This window comes from Echinops telfairi, unplaced genomic scaffold, assembly GCF_000313985.2.
Source record: "Echinops telfairi isolate 266 unplaced genomic scaffold, ASM31398v2 ScPeMD7_9;HRSCAF=40, whole genome shotgun sequence".
Taxonomy (NCBI): Eukaryota; Metazoa; Chordata; class Mammalia; order Afrosoricida; family Tenrecidae; genus Echinops; species Echinops telfairi.
The window spans coordinates 30885625-30895696 of record NW_022103906.1 but is presented as its reverse complement, the minus strand read 5'-3'; the positions used below and the strand labels follow the sequence as shown (position 1 = coordinate 30895696).

The following is a 10072-nucleotide window of genomic DNA, read 5'->3' as shown; positions in this document are numbered from 1 at the left end:
CCCCAGGGAGGAGGTTATATGTAGATCCTTGTCATCGGTTCCCCCTTTCTAGCCCACCTTCCCCCCCTTTCAATCCAATTATATTCAAATCCACTAGTGGTGATTTAAGGGAACTCCTCCTGCAAGAAGTACAACTCTCTAACGTACTTCCCTGCCAAATCTGAATTTCTCTTTCTGTGTTTGCTCAAGGAAAATTCATCTACTGCCTCCAGTTCTTTCAGAAAAGACGATGAACAGGGGATGGAGTGCATGTAAACTGCCTTCCTCACACCAAGAGCCCAGCGCCTACGCTGGTGCCTAGTGGGCAGGGCTGAGCCTGCAGGAGGCTGTGTCTGCTCCCCGCATTGCAAAAGGCTCCATGCACATGCAGAGCCCAACTCCAAACTAGAGACTTAGTAGAAGCGAAAGAGCTGGACCATGAGCCCCAAGAGGTCATTATGAGGGAGAGTCTACGCCACAGAATGAAATGAAATGAACTCACCAGAAAAGGCAGGAAATAATATGCCCATTCAAAGCAAATGCTAAAAACATAGAAACTAACAAGTGCTTACCAGGGTGTACAGAGAGACTAGAACCCTCATGCACTGCTGGTGGAACAGTCTAATGGTGCAACCACTTTGGATAGCGATATGGCTCCTCTGCAAAACGTTGGGATGGAGTTTAGCTCGCTGGTGTCTGGCTGCAGCCCGCCAACAATGGGCTGGGCCCGGCCTCCAGCTGGCGGGTTCCTGGAAGTGGTGGAGATCCAAGATGGGAAGACAACTACAATAGAAGGCCGCATCACAGACGCTCCCAAGGAGAGTCCAGATCCTCCCGACCCCTCTGGCCAGTTCCCATCTGTCGTTGGAACTTGAAGCACAAGTATAACTATGAGGTGATTCAGGCTCTGGGCCCATTTGACCTGCCAGCTGTCCCTGTGCCCCTCTGTGGAGTGGGATGACTAAGGACAGAGATCCTGGCCAGTTGTAAGGAAAGCAATGTCTTGGCTGGATCCTGGCTCTGTCGGCCCTTGTTGCCTTGCTCCTTCCAAATCAACCCAGTGGGAACACGTGGGTCCAACCGAAGGCCAAGGCCACACACATGGGGCCTGAGAAGAGGATGTTCTGCTGCTGAGCCGGCTCCTGTAGCCCCACGGAGGCATGCTGCACCAGAAGACCAGAGGCCTGTGCCGGGAAGAGCACCACAAGGTTGAGGAGTGTGTGAAGATGGCCCACCAGGCAGGTCTGCTTCCAAACCATAGGTCTCGGCTTCCTGAAGGGTTTGTTCCCAAGAGCAAGCCCCAACTCAACCAGTACCTGACACGCTGGTCTTGCAGATCTGCCAAGCCCATTTACAATAAGGGCCCCCGCTGGAACAAAGTGCGCATGGCTGTGGGGTCACCCCTACTCAAAGACAATGTCTGCTATTCTCAAAGACCTCTGCTGCTGTATCGCTGACCGAGCGGGGCTTCCCAAAGGCACCTCCTTGGGGAAGTGAGCCAGCTCTGGACCTCCACTGCTGGTTAGGCCCGCCCTGGGGCAGCCCGGGCCCCTCCAGCTTGGAAGATATAAGGGATCCTTGGGAGCTGCTGTGATGTCAAAACTGTCTTGGGGTACGCTCAAGACAGGGGGCAGTTGTGCCTGATGTCATAAACCAGGCTTGTGTGGCTAAAAAAAAAAGTTGGGATGGAAATACCGTAGGATCCAATAATCCCTCTATTTTGTGTATATCTTAGAGAAAGAGGAGCCAAGACATGAAAAGCTATATGCACACCCACGTTTATCACAGCACTATTCACAATAACAAAAAGGTGGAAACAACCTAAATGCTCATCAGTGGAAGAGTGGATAAATAAAGATGGGCTCATTTACATAACGGAATAATATACAATGATAAAGAAGACACCTCACAATCCGGACGACGCTGGAGGACACAATGCTGTGCCATCACAGACAGGCAAATCTTGTAGAAGACTACTATTATAAAAAAAAAATCAAGAAAATGTTTCACACTAGGGAAAAAAAAGGTAACATTATTTTATAGTTACCAGGTTGGAAAGGGAAGACAGGGAGCAGTAGACATGTGTTAGCTTGAGTGCAAGCAGGCTAGAGGGAGACGAGCGTTCACTTGGGTGAAAGGGAGGGTAGCAGACAGTAAGAGGAAGCTTGGCTAAAAAGGATGGAGGCAGGAAAAACACTGGGAAGTTTGCAAGAAGTAAAGGCAGCAGACAAATGCTATACAGAACCCTGCAATAGTGGTGATCTGTGAGTAGATTCTTAGATAGACCTGTAGGCTGAACAGGTGTGGGAGGGAGAAGCATAGGAGTATATCCCCAAATATATGTATGTTTGACAGAAGATATTTGTGTATGTGTATTACCTTTGCTGCAAATATATCCATAAATTTGGTGGCGCATACAGAAGGCAAAGCTGTGGACACTTCTAAGACATAACCAAATACCTTGAGGGAATGAGTCACTGGGCTGGGGCATCGGGACCATTGTTTTGGGGACCAGCAGGTAAATTGGCATAACAGTTCATAAAGACAGTGTTCTGCATCCTAGTTTGGTAAACAGCTACTGGGGTCTTAAAGCTCATGAGCAGCTATCTAAGGTGTAACTCTTAGATCTCTCTCGTGGGAGAGATATACCTCGGTCCTTGGCTTCGTGGGAGAAAGGATTCACTCTGAAGCCTGGCTTGTGAGTTTTATGAAGTGAGTTTTATGAAAGTTAGAAGCAGTTTCAGTTTTTACGGTAAATGGAACACAACTATACAGAGTCTGGGACACGGTTGTGGGGCCGCTGCTATGGGACCGCGGCCTGGCAGCTGGGGAAGGCAGCCCCGCAGCTCTGGGACTGCAGCCTGGGCGAGCTGCACTGTGTAGCAGCCTCTGGGAGAGAGAGCCGGAGAGCAAAACCATTGGGAGGCGTGGTCAAAGATACTGGTTGACCCCATTGGCTGAATCAAAGTCACCTGGCCTAGATGGGCCAATCCAGGTGTAATGCCCACCTAGGTGTACCACCCCTTCCTGGCCAGAAGCTCGCACCTAACATAACCATTGGTCTCTTCCTAACCAGAGGAAAGAAGAGTGATTAAAAATCAAAGGACATATGGAAACAACCCGTCCAGTAGATCAGTGTACCATGTAAATATTCTCGCCACAATCCTGAGACCAGAAGGACTAGTTGCCCAACTAGCATTATCAACTGCTCTGAAAAGGATCCCATTAGCAGATCCTGGACTGAGTGGCAGAAAAAATCAAAATTCAACATCATACAAGAGACTGGATCCCTCTCTCAAATTTCAGAGCACCTGGGGCCCAGTGGCATGTCAGTTACTGGGCAGGGCCTTTTGGATGACTAGAATTTCTGTGTCACCTCCTGGGTCTCCCCTTCATCCACATTCATTAGATTAGGCCATCTGCCTCCCATCCGTCTGAAGAGTCCCCTCTCTCTTTAGCACCTTTCCACGTGCAGGGCTTTTAGATACTAATTCCTCATTCTCTGTTCAGGTTATTTATTGCTACAGGCTTAGCCATTTGGAAGCTTAGTGGCTTAAAACAACACTTAATTGTTATCTCTCACTCCTGTGTCTGTGTGTTGAGCTGGCTGGCAGTTCTGGCTTAGCGTCTCCAGGGGAGGTGGGAAGTGAGGGCTGAAGTCATTGAAATGCTAGACTAGACTGGACGTCCAAGATGGCTCCCTCACATGATTGGCAGTGATAAGTGACTGTCAGCCGGAGGTGAGCTGTGAATGTTGACCAGAGGACCCTCGCACAGCTTCTCCATCTCCCCCAAACTTCTCACAGCATGGCGAGGAGAGAGGAGAGAGTGTTTCAAGACACCAGCATTCCTAGAGAGTCAGACAGGCACTGGAAAGACCCTTTGCCCTGTCTTAGAAATCCCCAGATGAGGAGATGAGCCAGTCAGGGTGCGATGTAACAACGATGAGAAATACAACTTTCCTCTAGTTCCTAAATGTTTCCTCCCCGCTCCCACTACCATGACTCGAATTCGATCTTGCAAGTCTGGCTAGACCAGAGGAGGTACACTGGTACAGATAGGAACTGAAAATACAGGGAATCCAGGACGGATGAGCCCTATAGGACCAGTGGTGTGAGTGGCAAAACAGGGAGGGTAAAGGGAGAATGGATAGGAAAGAGGGAACCGATTACATGGAACTGTGTGTGACCTCCTCCCTGGGGGACAGACAACCAAAAAGTGGGTGAAGGGAGACGTCGGACAGGGCAAGATATGACAAAATACCCATTTATAAACTATCAAGGGCTCATGAGGGAGGGGGGAGCGGGGAGGGAGGGGGAAAATGAGGACCTAATGCCGGGGGTTTAAGTGGAGAGAAAATGTTTTGAGAAACGATGTACAAATGCGCTTTACACAATTGATGTGTGTATGGATTGGGGTAACAGTTGTATGAGCCCCTAATAAAATGTTAAAAAAAAAAAGAAAGAAAGAAATCCCCAGATAACCGTTCCATTAGATTGTATGGTTCAGGTAAGTCGTTCATGCCAGCCCAGATTAAAGATGGGGACGGGGGAGTCTGACTCAGCCTCCTGACAGGTGGGCGAGCAGCATGCGGTGCAGGGAGGGAGGGGATTGATGCAGTCCTGGTGGCAGATTCCGCTGCGTTGTTGAACCATATTCTTCTCTCATACCCACATGTTAAAACCATTTTATTCATGTCTTGCCCACACCTACTTGATTTCCTTGCCCTCAAGCTCCCAATCCTTTCATGAATGTCCACTATTAGGAAGCTTAGGGGTCCGGATAGCATAGTGGTTACTCGTTGGGCTGCTAACTCCAAGGTCAGCAGTACGAAACCACTAGCCGTGCCTTGTGAGAAATAAGGGGCTGTTGACTCCAGTAGAGAGTTACAGTCTGGGAAACCCACAGGGGTAGTTCTACTCTGTCCCATAGGGCCCCTGTGAGCTGGCCTCTACTCAATGCCGTGAGTTCGCTTTGGTGTTAGGAAGCTTGGCATTCTGGGGGTTGGGACAGATTAATGTATTTGGCTACTCACCACAAGCTTAGAAGTTTGAGCCCACCCACAGGTGTTCCCAAACAAAGGCCCAGCAATCTGCTTCCCCAAAGTCAGCCATGGAGCACCCAGTAGACCACAAGTCCACCCTGACAATAGGAGATCCTCATGAGTCAGCGGCAACCTGGCAGCCACTGGTTTTGAACTGGGAAGCACAATTTCTGCAGGTGATGAAAGAGGTTTCTTTGCCTAATCAGTCCTAAACTAAGGCCAGAAAATGCTTTTCATCTAGAAAATGTCTCCTTTAAACCCACGGGAGAGCACTTTTTTTTTTTCTCTTAAGATACTTGATTTTTAAAACCATAAAAGCAGCAAGCCACCTTCGGAAGTCCTTCTCTGAGTGTGCCTCTAAGAGTAAACTGTCAAGAGAAAGAACAAAAAAAGAGGAGGAGTGGGGAATTGAAAACACAGCTTAAAAAAAACCACCAGAATCGTGAACTTGCATAATTTTCAAACCTTTCCATTGGAGAGTGACTCTTCAGAAACATCAAAGCTCAGGAGAGGATGAAATGAGGTTTATACTGAAAATCTTCACACGCCAGTCTGCTAGGGCGCTCTCCTCCACCAGTCACTGCAGGCTGATGGCGGTGGCGGCAGAAGCAGAAAGCCCAGCCCCTTCTCTTCCCCTGCAAGACAGTCATTAGGTGGCCTTCAGTCAGTTCTGACTGCTATCAGCCGCGCATGTGCTACAGAACAAACACTGGCCAGTCCTGCACCATCCTCACAGCCCTGCTATGATCGAGCCCATGGTGGCAGCCACCGTGCCAATCAATCCATCTCAAGGGCTTTCCTTTTTTGCACTGACCTCCTCTTTTGACCAAGTCTGATGTCCTTTCCTAGAGATCGTTCTCTCCTGTAAGACTGAGTAAATTCAATTGATTGCTACTCATGGTGACCCTATAGAGCAGGGTAGAATTGCTGCTCTGGGTTTCCAAGACCACGACTCTTCACAGGAGTAGAAAATCTCATCTTTCTCCCAAGGCCGGTAATTTGGAACTGGTAACCTGGCATATTGCGGGACAATGCATAACCACCATGCCCCCAGGGCTCCATCCCATAAGGATGAGTGCCATGCAATTTATACCCAGCTCTTCAGACCTGCTCCAGACGCCCTGCTGCACCCCTTCCAGGCATCAATGGGGAAGAGCTCATGTTAGAGGCTTTACTCTCCGATTTCCACTGTGACACAGGGAAAGCCCACCCTGTGCAGGGAGTTTATTGTGAAGACGCTTCCATTGCTTGGACAGCAGGAGGGTGCCATGAAGGCAGGGGTGAACATTGTGTTTGCATTTGACACAGAGATAAATGGTTTATCATTTCCTCTCCAAAGGCACTCTGCTACGGGAAATAGCACTGGATGAGGAGGGTGACAGCCAGCATGGATCCCCCTTCACCGCTCCCAATCAGGGTGGCTGGGAGCAACTTGTGTCCCTTCTCAGGATTCATCTCCTCAGCTGGAAAATGCGATGGTTCTGCTACCCAATCATCTCACCTTGCAAGGCTGCACCCAGAAGACCTTGTTCTAACCAGGGTTCACTCTGGTCCCCCAACCGTGGACATGACTTCTTCTCCCACCATCACCTTCCCTCCAGGAGTTCTTGGAGGATGCAAAAGGGTTAAAGCACTCGAGTCTTAACCCAAAAGTTAGACGTTTAAGTCTACCCAGAGGCACCTTAGAAGATAGATCGGATGGTCTGTTTCTTAAAAAAGCAGCCACTGAAAATCCTATAGACCCACAGAGCTCAGTTCTACTGTGACAGTAACTTGTGTTTGCGCTTCTCCTGTTTCTGACCTTCCCTCCAGGAGTAGCCTGCTGCCTTTCAGCCCAGCATGGGCAGCAGAGCGAAGAAGAGTTTGCCAACTTGCTACCACGCATAAATCCCACAATTCGTTTTGCCTAAAAGGCAAGGGGTGGGGGTGGGGTGGGTGCAGGACCTGTGCTCTCAGCTCTGGAGGTCCCTGTATTCTTTAGCTCTTAATCATGAGAGTGGAGAGTGGGGAGGGGCAGGGGAGTCGAGGCAGAGGGGGAAGTGAAAGAAGGAAAAAACCCTCAACAGCAACAACAAAAGGGGGGAGAGCCAGGCTCACACTCAGCTCCTCTGGGACCAGGAACCCCATTCAGAGTTTTCAGAAAATAGGGTCAGGCATGTCTTGTGACCTGAGACCCCAGAGCTCCTCTGTTCCCCATAATTATCTAATACAACACTCTCCCTGTCAAATACAATGAAACAATTTGTCACTTCCATTATCTGCCAGTCAACACTGGGGCCTTTTCAACAGGCCAGCACATGTGTTTGGGGAGCTTGTCAGTGCGGGCTGTCTAGCCAGACCCATAACCATGGAAAATGGAACCTTTGTTAATTCTGGTTCTTAGAAAAGTAAAGCCATTCAATTTCTCTCCTCTCCCGCTCTCTTCTTTTCTAAATGCCTTCAGTTAGGAATTTGCGCGAGGAACTGAATTGGTCCCATTTTGAACCTTAAATGACTGGCCAGAGGATTTGCATGAGGAAGCAGAAATTAATTATTCTTTTCGGGGCTTTTTTCCCCCTGGCTTTCTGTAATTCTGTGTTTAGAAGCAAGATTACACCGTGCGTTACCAGCGGGTTGGGGGTGGTGAGAGGGGACAGGGAGGTGGGGGCACAGTGGGGAGGGCCTGGGGGTGGGGCGTGCCTTTTGCTAGCAATTCCTGAGCTGAGCTCAACCCCTGAGCCGCCCTGCTTCTCCTTGTCCTTCGCCGGGCTCTGGTAGAGGGTCAGAGGCCCATCAGACAGCCCCGAGCCCAGTGAAAGATAGGACACCCACTGCCCCCATGCCCTCCCTGCCCTGAGAGAAGTTTCCCTTGGGGGTCCTTTGGAGTCCTCACTTTAAAAAAAATAAAGAGAAAGGAACCGATGATCCCTGAAGGGAAACATAGATTCAACTTCAAAACTCAAACCTGAGGCAGTTAGCTCCCATGTCAGGGCCAGGAGCTCCCACGGTGAGCGGATGGAGACCTCCCACCCCCAGCCCCACTGGGAGGAGATGAAGACCTCCCAGCTGCGAAGCAGGGGGACCAGGACCCTCCCCAGCACCCCATGAGAAGGCAGGGACCGCCCCACTGTGAGGGTGCACCCGGTCTGTGGCTGAGTCATGGAGGCCTGAAGGTAGTCTCCCCATCCAGTGATTTTCCAGCCTTATCTCGATTTGGTTACTCTCTCCAAGAGTCAGACTGTGTATGAAGCTTCGCGGATCCATTTGGGATTTCACGTATCAGGTGCTCATGAGGCAGCACGGGGGAGCAGCACCCCTTCTTGACGTTCACTGAGGAGCCACGAGCTGAGAGTGGCGGACCCCTGTACGTCTTCAACTCGGGAGCTGGAGAGAGGGGCACGCGGCTCCTACCTGGTAGCGGTAGGGTTTGACTTTCCCTCTTGACACTTTCACACTGATTTTGCTTTCTTATCTTGCCATGAGTTGTTGCCGTTGTCATCCACTGGGTTCTGCTTAGGAGTCAGACTTATAAGCTTAGCAGACTGAGGCTGCTGTCTTTCACCATCCTAGAAATTGTCACGAGGGGTGAGCCCGTGGCAGTGTGGGGCTTCAAATAATTGAACAACTGGTTCGCTGCCCGAATGACCGTGTTTAATGATTAAAAAAAGATATATTGAAAGGTAGTTTATTATATTATCCAGTTAATACTTAAGTGGGAACAATAAAAAAGGTATGCAAAACTTGATCTTGTGTGGATACATTTATAGGATCTACACAGGAAAGAAGCCTCCGGGGATTTCCCTCTCTCAGTAATGGAGGGATGGGAACAAACTGGTTGCCAAACAGAACGCATTGGAGAGATGACTACAGGAGATCAAAATGATAAACCTGGCTGGAGTAGTTAAAACCTTGTCAGTTGATTCCCCCGCTGATACATGTTGGGCCTGATCTGGTTTTCAACAGTTTCTGTGGGTATTTTTTTCTCTCTCATATTGGGGTTTATCTCTGATGTATTTTGTCATTGAGGGTAGTCCTTTGGAAGTTTTGTTACAAGTTTTTCTGTCTTTCAGTATATGAAACTTAGGATTGATGACCTTCTAGAGCAGCGGTTCTCAACCCGTGGGTCACCTCGACCCTTTGGGGGTCCAACAACCCTTTCACAGGGGTCGCCCGATTCATAACAGTAGCAAAATTACAGTTATGAAGTAGCAACGAAAATAATTTTATGGTTGGGGGGGGATCACCACAACATGAGAATATGTATTAAAGGATTGTAGCATTGGGAAGGTTGAGAACCACTCTTCTAGAGAACAAGTAACCTAAGAGTTTCTGGGGGGATAGAGTGTGGGCGGGATAAAGGGTAGCTGATATCAAGGAGTTCATGGAGAGAGTGTTTTGAAACTGATTGTGGTAGCAATTGTACAATACTGCTTGATGTGATCAAATGATGGAATGATATGATATCTTATGAGCTCCCAATGAAATGGTGTTGAAAAGAAACAACTAGATCTTGTTATATAAGAGTTCTAAAATATTAATGAAAATAATTAAATGATACCTGAAAAAAATTGTTATTTAAGGTATTTCCATATTGCTTCTTGATTGGTGTCCTCACTTGTAAGCTTCTTCACTTCTAATCAAACATCATCAACTGTGTGACGTATCCTTAACAATCTTATCACAGTAGGAGTTGGATCCCATTGATTTAGAGGTAGGCAATAGTCACTGTGTTTGATATTAGAGACAGTTAGATGACTTCTCTTCCCTGAACATATTACATTCGTCTTTGTCAAACCCCTTTCAGCAGTGGCTCTGACAGTATTTTTAGCATTTGAACACTTGTGGGGATTGTATAGTTCACTCATAAAGTCTGTGGGAGCTTGGGGCATGACACAAAGCTGAGACAAATGACAGCTCGTCATCCTCTGGTTGTGTGGCACTTTTTCTCTCTATGTTATATATTTGTTTAATGAAGCAACAAACGCAAGGGAACAAAAATGTATTTCATCAACAATGAGTTTTATGAAATGAATAAATAAATATTACAAGCATAGTTCCGTCTAATTTTTT

At 48.2% G+C, this 10072-nt stretch overlaps 1 pseudogene; it reads left to right on the top strand.

The window, feature by feature from the left end:
* Window positions 1–629: 629 nt before the first annotated feature.
* Window positions 630–1436, top strand: LOC101653875 (annotated as a pseudogene).
* Window positions 1437–10072: the final 8636 nt, after the last annotated feature.